The sequence below is a fragment of the Rattus rattus genome, chromosome 18 (assembly GCF_011064425.1).
Source record: "Rattus rattus isolate New Zealand chromosome 18, Rrattus_CSIRO_v1, whole genome shotgun sequence".
NCBI classification, from domain to species: Eukaryota; Metazoa; Chordata; class Mammalia; order Rodentia; family Muridae; genus Rattus; species Rattus rattus.
The window spans coordinates 14,515,703-14,534,359 of NC_046171.1; positions in this window are offsets into that span (position 1 = coordinate 14,515,703).

Genomic DNA, 18,657 nt, shown 5'->3' on the forward strand with positions numbered 1-18,657 from the left:
AATTAAGAAAAAAATGTCAAGCCGGCCTCCTCTGCGAATTCCTGCTCGTTAAACAAACTTGGCACGGCTTCAGGCAGCAGACTCACCTCAGGCAAATCCATGCAAATCTCACATTTTATAGGACTGGCACTGCTTTTAGCAGTTGGCCATGGCGTCCTACTCTCTGAATCGATACACCGAGGCAGAGCCAAGAGCACGACCAGATCCAGGTGAGTCTGAAGTACATCCTGAGAGCCAGTTTCAAAAATAAAACAAGCAAAAGCAATACTTCCCTGCTCCCTGGGGGCCTCAGGCAGTCCAGTCTGGAATGAAAAGCTTCATCAGAGTAAAACCAGAGCCCTTACCAATCTTGAGTTCTGGATCCAATGTATTGGGGTAAATTTACGACGGCTCTCACTCTGTCTGCAATGATAGCACAATCACAAGAAGCTTAAGTTGCCTCATAATAGCATGGAAGTTTAATTCTACTAATCTAGCAGGTGTCTTTAGCAACAGTGACAAGCATTGTAGGAAGCCGTCATGAAAGTCAGGCCCTTGAATTTTGTTATTGCTGATAGGGAATAATTTACTAAAAAGTCACAATGAGTAACTACTTAATTCAAATCACAATTATCTTGGATCAATAAAAAAGACAAGATATATGCCTTTACTAATGACAGCAGACACTGCTCCAAATGAGCCTCTAACTTAGCAATGCCCTGTGTTTATTAAGGTATATAGTTTAAAGGTTCTAACTAATTGTTTTCCTGAGTCTATGCAAGGATAGATCAGTTACCTGTAGAGGCCATGAAAAGGTCTCAGATCCTCTGGAACTTAACAGGTGGATGACTTACCTGCCGGATATCGGATGCTGAGAATTGAACCCAGGCCCTCTGGGAAGATACCGGGTACTTTTAACCATGGAACCATCCCTCGTGCCCTCTATACACAGGTTGTAACTTTAATAATGAGCTGCTATGTAAAGTAGAATGTGTGATCTGCTTTCATTAGGATAATGATAAGCGCTCCCCAGTTGATAAGGGCCATGCTGTCTCATACACCGTATTTTATCTTGTGGAATAGCTTGCTAACTACAATGTCTAGATTTGGTAACAAGAATTAGATTTTAAATGCTACTTGTAGAACAAAAGCTGTGACTGCTTCCACTGGTAAATCACAGTGAGGTTTCTAGAACACAAAAGCTTGTGCTGGAGACAAATAAAATGCTGGGTTACGCAATACCATAGACCATAGTTCTAAAGAAGCTTAAATGCTAACACCATGAGATTTCATCTGTAATGGCTCATTAAACTATACTTTCTTTCATGTTATGCTATTTTGGTAAGTAAAAATTCGGTGTAAACACACATTGTATTGGTAAACCCGCTCCTGTTTAACAGCCATAGAACAAACCTTTCTGTGAACATTTGTCATTATTCTCAGCTCAGAACATCATAGGTACTGAAAATGCCATTTCAATTAGAACAATTGTCACATACATTGTACTGTGGCTTTTCTGTATTGATGGATCCCAAGTCCAGGAATATTCTATTCTCTTGGCTACCAATGGTCCTGACCTAGTTCCCTAAGCAAGTTAACCGGGGAGCGATGCCCATGAGAAATGCCCATGTCATTACACAGAAAGGACGAAGGAAATAACTCATGTCATAACTCAAGTATGAAGAACTACAAGTATAAATTATGTATTAAAGGCCAATTAATTATAAAAACAATCTAAAATTTAAAATCAAAAGCTCACTAACATTCAGAACTGTTTTAATTAATGGTAGCCACTAATTTATAATGATACTTAAAATTGGCTACTTTTCTATTTTGAGACAGGGTCTTACCTTTTTAAACCAGGCTAACATGAGACTGGTTATACAGACCATACTGGTCTGAGACCTATGGGGATCTTTGTGTCTCTGCCTCCTGGGTTATAGTATTACAGAATTCACCACTGTACATGACTTTAAAAGTTAGCATCATATAGAACATATTTTGAATATTGTTTTGCTCTTAAACTCATACTGTATAAAAGCAGACTATTCCCCAAATCCAATTCAACCAGTCAAAATGTTGATAAGACAATATATACTAAAACTATGAAACACTGATCAAGGTTCAATATGATTAATTTCTAAAAGGTTTGAAATTGAGCGAGACTTTCTGAAAACAAGAGTTACCCCACTGATAACAACATTTCTTCTAGAGCACACTTGCTTTGACGCATAGGCTATGTCTACCCTTTAACTGTACTTGTCAGCAGAGTTTATTGAAATAAACCATGATTTCTGTGGTGGTATGAAAGCCATATGGAAGGGTTGTAACCAAAACACTATTGTTCCTAAAACACAGATTAACAAATATTCAGTTGACAGATATGGTTTTCCAAAGTGTACTTCACAATCTAGCATGATTCTTTCCTTTTTTTTTTTTTTTTTTTTCCGGGGCTGGGGACCGAACCCAGGGCCTTGCGCTTGCCTAGGCAAGTGCTCTACCGCTGACTAAATCCCCAACCCTGTCTAGCATGATTCTTAAAACGTTCTGGTGCAAGACAACATTTTAACTACTTCATATAGTCCATAACATAGAAGGGACAAGAACTAACCTTGATAGAATTTTGAGATCATATATTCTGTTGAGTGACAACTGTTACACTCAAAGCCAACAATAACTGATAGTTTTGCTTCCAAGTACAAAAACTATAAGTTATTTATGTTGATTTCAGACCTGGATTTAAATGAAAAGTAATTCTGTATCCGCATATCAGTTGATTTGATGAGTCTGCAAGATAAAATAGGAATTTTGACAACCTGAAAGAAATGGATGCGTGTGTTAATGAAAGATAACATTCAGTACCAAACAAAATATGAGCTGCTGATGGGACAGGTTAATTCCATCTGCTTTATTTATGTAGTGAGGATTGTGACTTAATTAACTGATGCTAAGAAAGCCTGCTCAGTCTGTGTGTCACTCATGAGGGAATGCTGGACAGACCACAGAGATATCATAGTCTAGACCATCAGCGAGCATGACACTTAAAATATAAGGTAATTCTCACCCACGAAGCAGAGCCACACCATAGAAAGACAGCTAAATTATTAAGGCTCAGTTCCACACACTTCAAAAACAGTCTCTTAAAACTAATTGCTATCATTACTGTGGTCATCACTGAAAGACTTGACAAGGCTGTTGATTTATCTCCTTCTTTGTAGAAGTCCATCACTCATTTTCCTAAAGGGAGACAACCGTGCTGGCTTCAGTCTCCAGACTTGAAGCACATTTTCATTATCTATGACTTTCATGCATCTTCTCTCTATTAATGTTTTTTTTTTGAGAAAGCAAAAATTTGAAATCATGTTAATGAAATCATTGATTAATCATGGACTCCTGCAGAGTTTCACATTAGCAAGATGAATGTTTCATTTACCGGCAGTCCTAGGGCTATACAAGATTTTGGTATAAATTTTCAGATAATTTTTAGTATTTGTGGCAAATGTCTGCAAGTATTTGAGTTTACAGGTATTTTAATTTGTATATGAAACATTTTAAAAACTCACCTTTATTGAATAATTTAAATTTATTTTTTCAAATTTATTATTTGAAGAAGTCACTGAGAGTGTCTGATGGTACCAAATGATTATTAATCGATATATGTGTGGTCTATGACCAACAAAAGTATCATGTGTGGAGTTTCATAAACACCAGACATTCAGTGATTTATTAAATAAACACATGAATAAAGAGATAAAAATCCAAGTCATTCAATGTAGCACAAGGGATAGATGAAATGGATATTCTCCAATTAAGACATGTGATCTATTAACACTAAAAACGGCCAAAAAGATTTAAAAAGTAAAGGAAGAAATAACATTTATACAGAGCTTAATCTTATTAATATTACTTCCTTGTAGCTTAGATGTCTCAAGATTAGAATCAAGGTGTTTGCGAGTCTGAGTTCTCTGTGGATGCGCTACGCTAAGATAATCTATTTCCTTCCCTCTTCCACTTTCTCAAAACTTTTCCCATCACAGCATCCTTCATCTTGAGGCATCCATCAGATGGCTTTGAGTGTCCTTTGAACACATTCTTTCCTCTCACAGAACAACAAAAGTTTCTGGCTTTTGAAGGCAGAATGGGATAAACTTTCTCATTCCACTTGAGCCCTCTTAAAAAATTCTGGTGTCTCTTCCATTCTGTGGTCCCAACATCAATCACAGAGGTGGAATCTTCTTAAAATATAAGGATCTATAGTAACAGATGTCTGGGGTTCAATATTGTATGGCCGTAGACCACCAACATTAACAAAAGGTCCATGCTCGCCCAGGAGCTAGAAGACAATGCACAAGGCCTTTAATTCTATACAGATTCAGAAAAACAACAAGGGACCAGCATTATCCTGGACCAACAGAAACAGTGCTATAGACTGTACATTCACCATTAGCAGCTCTTGTACGCTCATATAGACTATACCTACAGTTGGTCTCATTGTGCAGAACAGCAATTGTCTGGCAAATGCTGTACATTCACGCCCCTCAGCCTACAGTGTAAAATTCTATCATATCTTTTACTAAGACGTAAGTTTGTAGATTATAAAATATACTAACATTGTTTGGTGACTTTGAAGGGAATTTTAAAAGATTTGCCCAGCAATCTTCACTTTCTAGTTCTAGGATATTTTTAAAAGTACAAAGGAAGCTTTGTGCCACTTGAATCACTACCATGTACCCCTTGGCCACCAGTCCCTGAACACTATCATTACCATCTCTGCCTTTGTACGTTTGCCACCTGTGGACATTGAACTAACTTCTCTGTTATAGACACTGCCATATTCAATCTCAATCAGACATGCTAGTGGTAAAAGTTGTAAGCAATATCTAGATAAAAGATTTATGAGTTATAGAGATGTCATCATAGGCAGAGTGTTTATGATATTTGATTTTTCTCAATAAGAGAGGAAAACCATTCCCCCAGCTACATTTTCATCCACTTTCTAAATACTCTTACTTGGAACATACAACATTTTATTAAAACTAATGTACACGCACGCACATATCTATGTCTCAAATGATATCACCAATTTCTTCACCAACTTTAATGGATATTTACAAGAGGTATAAAGACATCAAAAATTCAATGACTTAAAGCAACACAAATGTGCTGGTCTGTTGTTTTAGAGGTCAGTGTGCAAAACAAGGGTTATACGGCTGAAATTAAAGTCCTGGTAGGGCGAATGTTATTCTGGAGGCTCTAAGGGAAGAAATTAGATTTTTCAGTTTCCAATTTCTAGAAGCTGTTCATAATTTTAGGCTTCCAGCTCTTGTCAGTTATCAGAATATCAGCAAGCTATACATTTTGTGCCTTGTCTTCCTGGATCCTTTTGATCATGTCAGACCCAGGTAACACTCATTTCACGATAATCCCCATTTTAAGAGTCTTAACCTACAAAACTCTCGCTTTTCATGTAAGTAAGCAATGTTAGATTCTAATAGAAATGTATTTGGTGTCTAGTATTTTGTCTACATGTCAATTAAACCAAAGCAAACAGACAGATGCTAAGTACATATAAAGAATACAGCCCTTAAAGAACTGTTTCTACCTATGTCTCTGTGCAAGAGCTCTCTCAAAGTCTGGTTTACTATTTGTTCATTGCATTCATTTTGACACATCCTAGATTTAATGATGCCAATGATGATGATGATAATGATGACGATGGAGAAACAAAGGTTAGAAGAACCCTAGTACTTTATTAGATAGACTAAGATAAACAGTCACAGGCAAACCCATCATCTTCTGGGATAATGTTAAATTCACCTCTCTGTGATAGCCTTTCCTGTCTACTGCCCAATCACTTCAGCAGCAGGTCTGCAGAGGCGCCGGAACAGATTTATTGGTGTGATAACCTACTTCATCCAATTATAATATGTGTAAACACATGAACTTCAAGCTCCATGCATTTGTGACTCACACTCTCTCCCTGACCTTTAGCGGAAAGCTCTACCGTCATCAGATCGCTCTCAGCTGGTAAGAAGCAAGCTCATACATTTCGCCTTTGGAGAAACTCAAACACATTAAATTGGAACGACAGCTTCGTTTGGTTACTAACAGAGTCTGAAATACACCAGTGTGACATCTTATTGAATTTATTGGAGTGACTGCTACCTACAGCATGCAGATGGTAAATTCAACATTCTCGTCTCAAGTGCCAGGAGCACAGATGAAAATTGCAAAAGTAAACTCTCAGGACAGATCATGTATCCAAGCAGCTACAACAGTCAACATTCTTTGTTTTTTTCAATTCAAGCACAGAGGTTCTTAATCTACACCTATGTTTGACTTTATCTTTCTTATACACCAAGTTAAAAGGCTCTGCTTTTTACTACTTAGCTTCAACAATCAATATGACACAGTATACAGTGACCTGAAGGAGTCCCAATGGAGGGTTTTTCCAGATCGAATTGACCTGTGACCATTGATGTCTGTGAGAAATTGTCATGATTAATGACTAATGTGAGATAGGCTAGCCCACTGTAGGCAGTGCCATCCCTAGGCAGGTAGACCTAGGCTGTATAAGGAAGTTAGCAGAGAGCTAACTTAGATGGTTTTTCAGCTCTTGATTTGAGATCCTGTCCTGACTTCCCCCCCAAGCAGTGTACCATGAGCAGGAAGTATAAGCTGAAAGAAACTTTCCTTTCATAAGTTATTTTAGACATGGTGTTTTGTCACCAACCTAGAAAGGAAACTAGAGCAGTATTGCATTGGTTTTTATCTCCCTTTATAAAATGATTCTTTCCTACAATAAATATAGCAGATAAGGATGCAGACAAGGCACAAGCTATGACAAACTTCCTGGCAGAAGAGCCATCTGATTTTGCTTTTTGCTCACATTAGACAGCATGCAAGTGGAGAGGTACAATTTATTGGTGTCTGAAGAGGATTCTGGGTAGTGTTCACTCCCGTAAAGTTGAGGTCAAGAAGTAGAGTCAGCCACATCGTGTGCTGTGAAAGACTTGGGGCTTCCAAGTGATTTTTTCCCCCATTTTTACCTACCTTATGTTTTCCCTTTCTTTATGGCTGCTGTTCCTTGTATTATACTCAAACATCTGCACCTTTCTGCCCTCGAACTACTGTGTGATCCCTCAAATACAAAATAAATTGAAGATTTCCTTTTCCTGTTTTAATTCTTCTAAGTCAATAGATGTGTGAGTGTGTGTGTTTGTGTGGGAGTGTGTGTGTTTGTGTGGGAGTGTGTGTGTGTGTGTGTGTGTGTGTGTGTGTTAAACCACTTTATTATTGAGGTTAATTGACATAATAAAAGCTGTTATTTATACAGAACACAGCTTGATGTGTTTGAAAAGGCCGTACACCTGTGAGTACATCATCAAATCCAATCTCTCTTCTGAAAGTGTTCCCCTCCCCCTTGGATTTCACTTTCTTGATGCTTGTTTGTTTTTTATTTTACTTTCGTTGTTCCAGCATGTGATATATAATCCCCTGTCTCTCATACTGTAGGATAGGTTTTGGTGGCGCAGATGTCTTTGAGTCGTTAAACCATCACCCAGATTCCTGTAACTAATTCTAATAAAACTCATTGGTTCAGCAAATAAGAATTTGGAGATAGTTTTACTTTGCTCTGTCATGAGTTCCACATAGAAGGTGAGTAGATATTTGCTTACATCTCCTCAAGAATAATATCCCATGATTCCTTGCAAACATACAGTTTATTCACTTGCAAACACTAAATCTACTCTTCTATGGACATTTAAAAACAATGGAACTCGGACCATTCTCTATGTATCTTACTTATTTTAACCTATATTTTATCTAGAGACACAGATGGGAGCATTGCCTGGGTTTTGGTAATAGTTACTGATATTTAGCACTCGTTTTAAGCTAGCTTGAGTATTATTTATATGTTCCCAATTCATCTGTTTCTGGATTAAGGATTTCAGTTATATTTTCCTCCTTTTCTGTCCTTGTTGACTTGCTTTCTTCTATGATGAACTTCTCATTAATGGAAAAGCATACACTCAAAGCTGATTCTCAAAGTGGTCTTGAGTCTGCATTGCACATATTATAATTTATTTAATAATTAATTTAATGCTATAAAATCTCAAGAAAGAAATTTGCCTATCAAATTTTATTCAAGGGTACTTTCAGCTCAGTCTTGAAGCTTTCCAACTATATCTTATAAATAACATATGTTTGGAAATATTGAAAAGTTATTCCCAATTCTGCAGTTTAAACAATGTAAGTTCTCCCTCACTCCATCTCCCCCCTTCTTGTTATTTTCTCCTTTCTCTGTGTATGTAAAATCAAAAGAAAATTTCACCAAACATAGTATGTCACATACAAGGCATCTGCCCATCATCTCAAAGAAAACGTTTGCCACTTCCCCTCAGAGGTGCTCTTTGTGTCTGTGGCTGTAGACTGTTAAACAAAGTGCAAACAAAGTTTGAGTCCTCTCCGAGCCAAACCCATATGCCAAGACAGATGAGATCTGGCAATTACTGAAAATTTTTTTCTTTGTACGAATACATCCAAACAAGATCTCATGAGTATTCAAATAGTTTGCACCTGTGTTTTGTAAAATATTCTTATATGTGATTCAGGAAACAAACAGACAAAAAAAATCTAATTGGATAGAATTGAGAAGCCCATGAACCTGGCAAATTCGAATATGATAAAGCAGTATTTATTTTGTGGAAGCGTTTGCTTTAGGAATCATCTATAATTTACCCATTTGCTACAGTGAAAACAGAAGGGACTAAAGCAGAGCCCTTGAATTACTTCGCTATGTGTCTGGTGTCTCCCCATGAGCTCTCCCAATGATGGACACTGGAAACCATCTTTAGTCTTCTGTAACAATATACCTGAAGACTCTATTAAGTTACATTTAATTATAATCACAGCTTAAGTAGTAACCTAAACACAGTAAAAGTAGGAAAGCTACACAGAATTTTGTTTATAAAGAATCTTTCATATAAATCTAGATCCCAAAAGTGGTAGGCAGGGTAGCAAGGAGGGTGATTGCTGAAAAACTGTAAAACTAGAAATTCTTATAGAAAAGATATTTGAGACATGGCAGGAGGCTTAAAGACAAGGGAAACTGCCTACGAGGGACAGCCGTGGCATGATCAAATCCACTGGTGAAACGTGTCTATTACACATCCCTAGAAGCAATAACAATAGATAACAATGCTTTCCCACACACCACCTCATTTTTCCTCTCTATTAGTTGTGAGTATATTTCCTCCTTTTCCTCTTATTGATTGCACAATCTATAATCACCAAGCTTCTAATTGGAAATAGCAACCAAAGCAAAAGAAGATATGGAAACTGAGTTAAAAACGCCTATGTGTAATTTCCTCCAGTTATGGCTTGTGCAGGTAACAGAAAATTGGCCAACATCCATTTCTCGCATTTTATATATCTGTACAATGTTCTAGAATTACTACTGATCCTGGGACAAAAAAAAAACCACCACAAAAGTAAGAAGTATATATAATTGTTCTTTGCACTGTTTGAAGCAGAAAATACTACTTAAAATTTAAAAATGTAAAACACTCCTCATAAAACCAGATACATTCAAACTAGTGGAAGAAAAAGTGGGGAAGAGCCTCAAACACATGGGCATTGGGGAAAATTTCCTGAACAAAACACCAATGGTTTATGCTCTAAGATCAAGAATCTACAAATGGGACCTCATAAAACTGCAAAGCTTCTGTAAGGCAAAGGACACTGTCATTAGGACAAAACGGCAACCAACAGATTGGGAAACGATCTTTACCAATCCTACATCTGATAGAGGGCTAATATCCAATATATACAAAGAACTCAAGAAGTTAGACTCCAGAGAGTCAAATAACCCTATTAAAAAAGGGGTACAAAGCTAAACAAAGAATTCTCAGTGGAGGAATATCGAACGGCTGAGAAGCACCTAAAGAAATGTTCAACATCCTTAGTCATCAGGGAAATGTGAATCAAAATGACCCTGAGATTCCACTTCACACCAGTCAGAATGGCTAAGTTCAAAAACTCAGGTGACAATGGATGCTGGCAAGGATGTGGGGAAAGAGGAACACTCCTCCTCCATTGTTGGTGGGATTGCAAGCTGGTACTACCACTCTGGAAATCAGCCTGGAAGTTCCTCAGAAAATTGGACATTGAACTACCTGAGGACCCAGCTATACCTCTCTTGGTCATATACCCAAAGGATGCCCCAACATATAACAGAGACACTTGTTTCACTCTGTTCATAGGAGCCTTATTTGTAATATCCAGAAACTGGAAAGAACCCAGATGCCCTTCAACAGAGGAATGGATACAGGAAATGTGGTACATCTACACAATGGAATACTACTCTGCTATCAAAAACAATGACTTCATGAAATTCATAGGCCAATGGATATAACTAAAAAATATCATCCTGGAGTGACGTAACCCAATCACAGAAAAACACACATGGTATGCACTCACTGATAAGTGGATATTAGCCCCAAAGCTCGAATTACCCAAGATACAATCCACAGGCCACATGAAGCTCAAGAAGAAGGACCACCAAAGAACTGATGCTTCAGTCCTTCTTAAAAGGGGATCAAAAGTACTCATAGGAGGGGATATGGAGACAAAGTTTGGAGCAAAGACGGAAGGAATGTGAAGGAATGGCCATTCAGAGTCTGCCCAACCTGGGATCCAGCCTCTGTGTGTGTGTGTGTGTGTGTGTGTGTGTGTGTGTGTGTGTGTGTGTGTGTGTGTGTGTGTGTGTATAATATAGAATATATATTTTATATATATATAATTATATATATTATAATATACATATAATATATATAATTATATATATAATTGAAATGTTAAAAAAATCCAATAAAAAAAGAAAATTATAAAAAAGAAAAAATGTGAAACAACCACAAATCATCTTCATCCCATAGAAGGGTGACCTTTCAGTCATGAAGTGGAAGATGGTTATCATGAACCTCAATGGCCTTCTGGAGGTATAATAGTTACACAGGATAACTATTATGTGACCTAATCTTGCTTTACTGTGTCTGTGGACTGTGTCTGAGAATACCTCCTTAGGAACATGCTCAGACTTGAGTGTAGAATGCTGTTTATTGCTTCTGGATTTGTGGTTTCTGTTGTGTTGTAATCTCTCCTGACTTCATGATCTCTAATGTGGAAGTGGTACACACATTTATTTCACGTTACCTGAGAGAACTATATTTTTATTTTAGTAGGACAATATTTTAGTAGAATAAATACTTAATATACATTGCCTAGTGTTTAGGTTTGGTCTATTGCTGTGTACTATAATACATTATACTAAATGTACAATACCATAGTATAATATATAATATAATACTGTATATAGTATAATATTGTATATAATATAATACTATAATTTTAATAGTAAATTCTACACAAGAAAGTCTAGACCTACAGTGACTTCTCATGTTTACAAGCTTTTGTTGTGCAAACCTTGTTCCTTGATTTAAAACTATTGGTGAAATAAACTTGGCGCCAGCCAACTACTAGAGAAATTAGAGGTAAATAGATTGAGAGTGATCTAATTGGATGAGGGGACACCAGGAAAAACGAAGAGCAAGAGAGTGGGGTGGTGGTGGTAGGGAAGAATCCTCCATGAGGAGCGAGGAACCATGAGCACATGGCCAAGAAACCCAAAAGGTATCTAGAGTACACTACCGCGGAGGTAGCCAGGCCTACAATTAAACGAATAGATTCGGGTTGATCCCAATAATTGTCAAAGGCAAATAAAATGACCATAGTCTAAGTCTCATTTATTCATATCTAGTCAGAAATAAGCTTAAATTATTTACACTGTAGGCTAGATATTAGCTATTGTTGCTTGTGATGACCAAAAGTGACTTGTGGGACAAAGACTTTATTTTGTGATTATAGATCCAGAGGGAAAGTCCATAAGGTAAAAGATGGATGGAAGTTAGAGCAGTAAGCTGAGGGTTCACATCCTGAATTTAGATCATGACCTGGAAGTAGATTGAGGCCATAACTCCTCTAAGCCCCAGTGACTTACCCTCCTCCATTATGACTCCACCTCCTAAAGTTTCCTCAACCTTAAAAGCAGCACTATCTCAGTCAGGGTTTCTATTTCTGCACAAACATCATGAAGAAGCACGTTGGGGAGAAACGGGTTTATTCAGCTTACACTTCCATGTTGCTGTTCATCACCAAGGGAAGTTAGGACTAGAAGTCAAGCAGGTCAGGAAGCAGGAGCTAATGGAGAGGCCATGGAGGGATGTTTCTTACTGGCTTGCTTCCCCTGGTTTGCTCAGCTTGTTCTCTTATAGAACCCAAGACCACCAGCCCAGGGATGGCACCACCCTCAATGGGCTGAGTCCTTCCCCTTGATCACTAGTTGAGATTCTTACATGCTGGATCTCATGGAGGCTCCTTCCTCTGTGATAACTACAGCTTGTGTCAAGTTGACACTTAAAACCAGCCAGTACAAGCACCAACTGGGACCAAATGTTCAAATACCTGGGGGAACTTTTCTCATTCAAATAACCACATCTATCAAAAAGGTTGTTCTGCAATTCACACACTGTAATGTCCTTTTATTACAACATCAAGAATTTCAAATGTTGAGTTTTGTATAGCCACAAAACACTTCCTTAGAAATAAATTTACCATTGTTTTTCTTGAACTTTTGAACAACTGAAGACAAAGAATAGCAAGGAAGAAAATCAGAAGCAATAGAGTCCAAATTAGTCTTAGCCAGAAATTCCAGAACTTTAGAACATATTTTTTGTGTATGTTTATTTACTTTATTTCTTCACAATCCATTTAAGGCAAGGATGCTCTGGAACTTTTACTAAAGCAGGTTTTATTTTTCACCAAGTTCATCGTCTATTATCCATTGTGTAGAATTTCTCACAATGTTCTGGGTGTCATGATGACTCCATCTGACTATTAAGACACATGGTGGCTTAAACCAGCAGTTTTTGAAGATATCAGAAACCCCTTGAGGAAACACAACTGCAAGAAAGTCAGCTGACATGAGCACATTGAGAAGAATGTGGATACCAGCCCACCCACCATACTCATTCATTACCATGTGCTCAGTATCTCATATCTACCTCTCGATACCCACAATCTCAATGCCTTCTGTCCCATCACAGCAAAACTTTTCTACACGATCCTGTTTGAAATGTCTTTTAAAAGGTCATGCAAAAACAGAAGGGAGATTTCAAGTCAACCGAGTGTTTAAATATCCCTATGATTAAAAATTTCAGAAGTGGTAAAAGCCACCGTGTTTGTTAAGACAGACGGTTTTTAATTTCAGGAGATTCTTTGAGAATCCTTTATCGTGAGCATGATTTCATTTGCTTGCTGAACAATTCTTTTTCTGTTGTTTAATTGGTGCCTAGTCCTATTTTCCCAGTGTCCTTTCAAAGTTATCCTTAAGCTTTGCCATTCTTTATTCCTTCAGAGCCTCTGGGACAGAGGATGCTATTTCTAGCTTGTCAATAGATTCAATCACTTTGTCAAGACTCGATTCCCACCAGCTAGCTCCCATGTCTCCTCCTCCTGTCTTCTCATTCTTGTATTCTGATTTTTTTTTTTAAAAAATTGATTGCTTTATTTAGGCAAGAAAAGTCCATTTGGATGATTTTGGGAGTATTCCAGGAAGTAACTACTCTGAAATAGGAAGGTTGTAACGGACAATGAGATGTGTAGTAGACACAGCTGCCCTTATACCTTAAACACACATGAGAATTAAAATAATTAAACAATTAAATGATCGTGCATAACTGTACTTTATAGAACACACATATGTTTAGACTTTTGATGCCTTTGTCCTGTAATATACTTTATCCTTTTGTAGGAAAGCTTTTGAAAATTTGTTTCTTGAAGATAGCAATACATTTTTAAGCTTGGCTTACCTATCCCTCATTGACTTCAAGTTGTATGGATGTGTGCATATACACAACACACGTGTTTGCTTTTCATAAGTGACATCTGGAGATATACTGACTTTTGTCATTAGTATAGAACATAAACAAATGTGCAATTGATTATAGATGTCATTTCCCAAGCACAGAAAGACACTGACTCTTAGCTAATGACATCAGTAGCTTCCTATGTTCCTAGAATATGCTTTGTGTCAACCATTGATCTAGTACCATGATCCATTTTACAAAGCACAACCTGTTTATCTGTTCCACAGATGGCACACTGAGGTAGAGAGCTTTGCTAATTTGGTTATACTTAGAGATTTCATAGCTCCAAGTCTGACAGCAAAACCTAGGCTATGCTCCTGAAGATTCCAAAGGACACTTGATAGTTTGGTGTTAATGTTACTCAGTTTCTTTCCAAAGAAACTATAAGGCTATATCTTTTTTAGGCTATATCTTTCCAAAACTATATATTGAAGAAAATCTCAACCACACCCTTTGAAATGGTGAACTATATAGTGTTCTGATACTTGAATGTTCTATGAATCAATTCAGTCAAGCTTAGAAACCAAGGCATCATTTCATAACTCAGGATTGGTGATGAGAGTATCTGAGATGTGTACTTTGAGGTATGCTAAAGCATCTCATACTCATTGGTAAGTGTTCTAGTAAATATTTAATATTAACTTGGGTTTCTACCCCACCTGAGATCATTTAATTTCCAGATCAAAGACATAAGAGCTTTACATTTATAAGAAGCCTTAACAGCATTAGAGCTGGGCAGACACCAATCCTCTGCAGCTCTTTTGTCTACTTCCATACCAATAACCCTGAGGTATAATTTGCCATGGTTGGCCTGGACCACTCTTACTCCAATCGACCATGTTTTTGTGAATCACCTACCCCATGGTGTCTTCTCTTCTCTCTTCACCTTCCTCCCCTCATCTCTGCTCAGCCCACAAGCATGGTGTTGACAGAAGCCCCACCTACCTCTCTTCTGCCCAACTATAGGCTGTAGGCATCTTGATTGACCAATCAGAGATAACTTGGGGGACAAGGCTGCATAGCATTACTTGATGTACTTGAGGATCTCCTTGTCCCTGAGGCAACCAGGACCAGTATTTAACATTCCAAGACAGAGCAATGGACGAAACCACTACAGCTACGTGTTTTCACCCTGCTTGCTAAAAGATCTCAGGAAAAAAACTCTAATCCTTGTGAGGTCTGGGCTATTGCCTGTGTTTGACCTCTCATCTGGGTTAACTGCCATTCTGCTGAGCATTCCTATGGGTCAGTTCCACATGCATGCCAAAACGTGCAGTGCTTGACATGTAAGTGTTTAAGGCTTTGGGAATTCTCGGTAATGAAATCCTATGGCAAAAGACAACTTTACTTTTAGGGTTTGGAAAAATATTTCAAACTTTCGATTAGCAGTTATTCATTAAGTATATTAGGTTTATATCTAAACACAACCATTAGTTGGCCATAGCTCTTCATCTAGGGGTGGGGCCTTACAATAACTTCCCCAATCACATTGAGAGGTCCACTGGTCTCATGCTGGAAATCGTTCATGTTGTTAAGATCTCATGAGCACAAAGATGCTACCTCTCAGTGGATGATCTTGTCCTCTAGCTCTTACAAATTCCCCTTACTCTGTTTCCTGAGATTCCAGTGTAGATGTTGTAGATGTATTTTTGGGACATAGGCACCCCATGACCATTTAGTCTGCATTGTCCCCAATTGTGAATCTCTGTGGTTAATTGAAGTATTGTTTAATTTCACGTTGGATTTTTTTTTTTTTTTTTGCTATCAATCATGTTGGAATGTTTACTTTTGTGTTTGAATTTCTTACAGATTTTTGTTATCAATCATTTAGGAATTATACACTTCAAATATCATTTTTTATGTGTATAGACTGACTCTAAGAAAGAAAGGTGCCTAAGCACTGAAGTTATAAAAAGCTAGGGATATAAGCTGAAAAAAGATCTGAATAGGTAGGAAAGATATTCAATGTTTACAGACTGGAAGAATCAAGATTTTTAAAACAATGATAATACAGAAAGCAAAATGGAGGTTCAGCACAATTCCTATGTTATTTTATGATACATAGAGAAAAAATACACAAGGACACAGAGACACAGACAGAGAATGGGGGGGGAGACTGAGAGACAGAGAGAGACAGAGAAGGGGGAGGGAGAATAGGAGGGTGGGGAAGTGAGGGAGGAAGGGTAGGAGAGGTTGGGGGAGGGAGGGAGGGAAGAGAGAGAAAACAAAGAAGAACAAACCAAATAATTAAGCCAATTATTTATGGACAAAGAACAAAGCAGAAAGCATCATAATTTCAGATTTGAAATTATAGCCAAGCGATAGTGATTAAAACAGAATAACAAACACTGGCATACAGGACAGAGAACCCAGTTAACAACTCCCGCGCTATAAATTAATTTTAAATATAATGTCCATAAACGTACAACAGAAACCCAATCAGCAGTTTCGAGAACAAGACATAGCTACAGGCAAAAGGCTGAAATTGGCCTTTCCCACACAATCAATTAAAACGTCATAAAGATCTAAGCTACCATCTGGAATCTTAAACCCAGGAGCAGAAAACACGGGGAGGAGGATGGAGGCACCACGAGTCTGTGCACCACGGTTCTGAAAGTCGACCCTCAGAGCGCGGGCAGCACTGAACACACGTGGCTGCGTCACAGGGAAGCGCTGTGCACTGCAGAGGAAGTCACTGGGTGACTGGCAGCTAGCGGTTCTCTTCAGCCACTAAGCTGTTGCCAATTCAGCCTGCTCTGCTTTTTTTTTTTTTTTTTTTTTATCTCAAATGAATTTCTTTCCAACCCAAAGTGTGTTCTCCCAGAGTGCTTTTCCTCAGCGCATTAAGGAAAGGTGTTATGTAAAAATATTGATATGCTTTTGTTCATGAGCTATTCTTGAAGTCCTTTCGTGGCTTAAGATGACATGTTTTTCCGATGAGCTTGATGCAGCTTATGCCATGTTGTGTGTTTTGTGTACATGGGGCCTCTCCTGAAACCTGTCTTTCTGATTAAAGGGGGAGGGAGGCGTTTCAAAAGAACACTAAGAATTAATATTGCTTTTTTAAAAGAGAGCAATCAAAGATGTTGAACGTGTGTCGATGAATCCTCCTCTGTCCTGCGTATATCGCTGACTTGGATTTTAGTTTCCGGCAGCACAGATGAGAAGCTATTTAGACCATTTTTCTTTTCTATGAAATCTTCCATCCCAGGAATTCTAAGGAATCACTGAGGAGATCCTACCTTTCATCAGTTATGTATTAAGGCACCTGAGGAGCGCACGGATGTCAAGTAACAGTGGCCCTCTCTTCACAGACACAGCTTTCACTGCTGCAGAGGAAATGGTGTCTGAAGTGCTTTTTTGATTTTTTTTTAAGTGTCTCTCTCCCACTTTCTCCTTTCCTCTCCATCCCTCTGCCTCAGAGTCTGGGTGAGCTTCCACTCCAGTTGGGCAGACACTTGCAGCCAAACATTGGAAGGAACTCCAGAACTCTTGGGGAAGAGTTGGGGGAGGGGTTGAGGAACCCAGAGGGGATAGGATCTCCACAAGAAAACCAACAGAGTCAACTAACCTGGACCTTTGGGGGATCGCAGAGACTGAACCACCAGCCAAAGAACATACATGAGGGGGACTAACCCGCCCCAGACCGTTCTCCTTTTTTTTTCTTTTTTTTTTTTTTTTTTTTTTTTTTTTTTTTTCGAGCTGGGGACCAGAACAGGGCCTTGCACTTGCTAGGCAAGCGCTCTACCACTGAGCTAAATCCCAACCCTCCGTTCTCCTTTTAACAAGACCATTACTCCTGCCCATGGGATGGTGCTATACACATTAAAGTGGTCTCCCCTTTCCAATTAATTCCAATTAATATTAATTCAATATGAAAGCTCCCTTACAATCATGCCCAGAGGCGTGTCCTCTAGGTAATCCTAGAACCAATAATGATAATCAATACAACCCATCAAAGCTATTTTCTGGAATCTTCCAAAGCAAAGATTTAGAAAACTAGGGACATGAACTTGTAACTTCTTGGCTATTAAGAGACACTTAGGACAACACCAACAGGGTCTTCATTATTGTACACTACCCTATCCATCTCCTTATTTTTCTTTTCTCTGCTAAAAATTTATATAGTGATGGGGGGGAGCACACTGGTGGTTATGAGGATGAGTATTAAAATTTTCTTACTGTCTAAAGTTCATTGGTTTTCTGTTGCTGTAGCATAAAATAAACATCTTAATAGAAGGAGAAATGTACTTTGACTCAACCCACCATCACTTTTCTGTGGCTTTTAGTCCTGACAGGGGTGGGCCCTGTGACAGAAATGTGCAGTAAAGGAAAACAGCTTAGGGAGGCAAAGCCAATACCTGATGTACCTCCAAGGATAGGACCCTCAGGGACTGACTTCCTTTGGAACATAGTTCTGAATGTTTCTTCACCTCTCGTGAGCAGCACCAGTTGGGGACATGGGAGCCTGGGGGACATTTATGATCAAACCATAACACCTCTTATTGGTTTAGAAGGGAACATGATTTCCAGAGAACTATTTAAACATATATCCAGACCTTGTGAAATGGTATGGTTTCTAAAAAGGAAAGGTCTTAAGCTCTGCAGATCCCCTCGGGCAGCAGAGCGAGGCATTGACCCTAGAATGTTAGAGCTGAGGTGACATTTGAAACTGTGTTCTATGCTGAAAAAC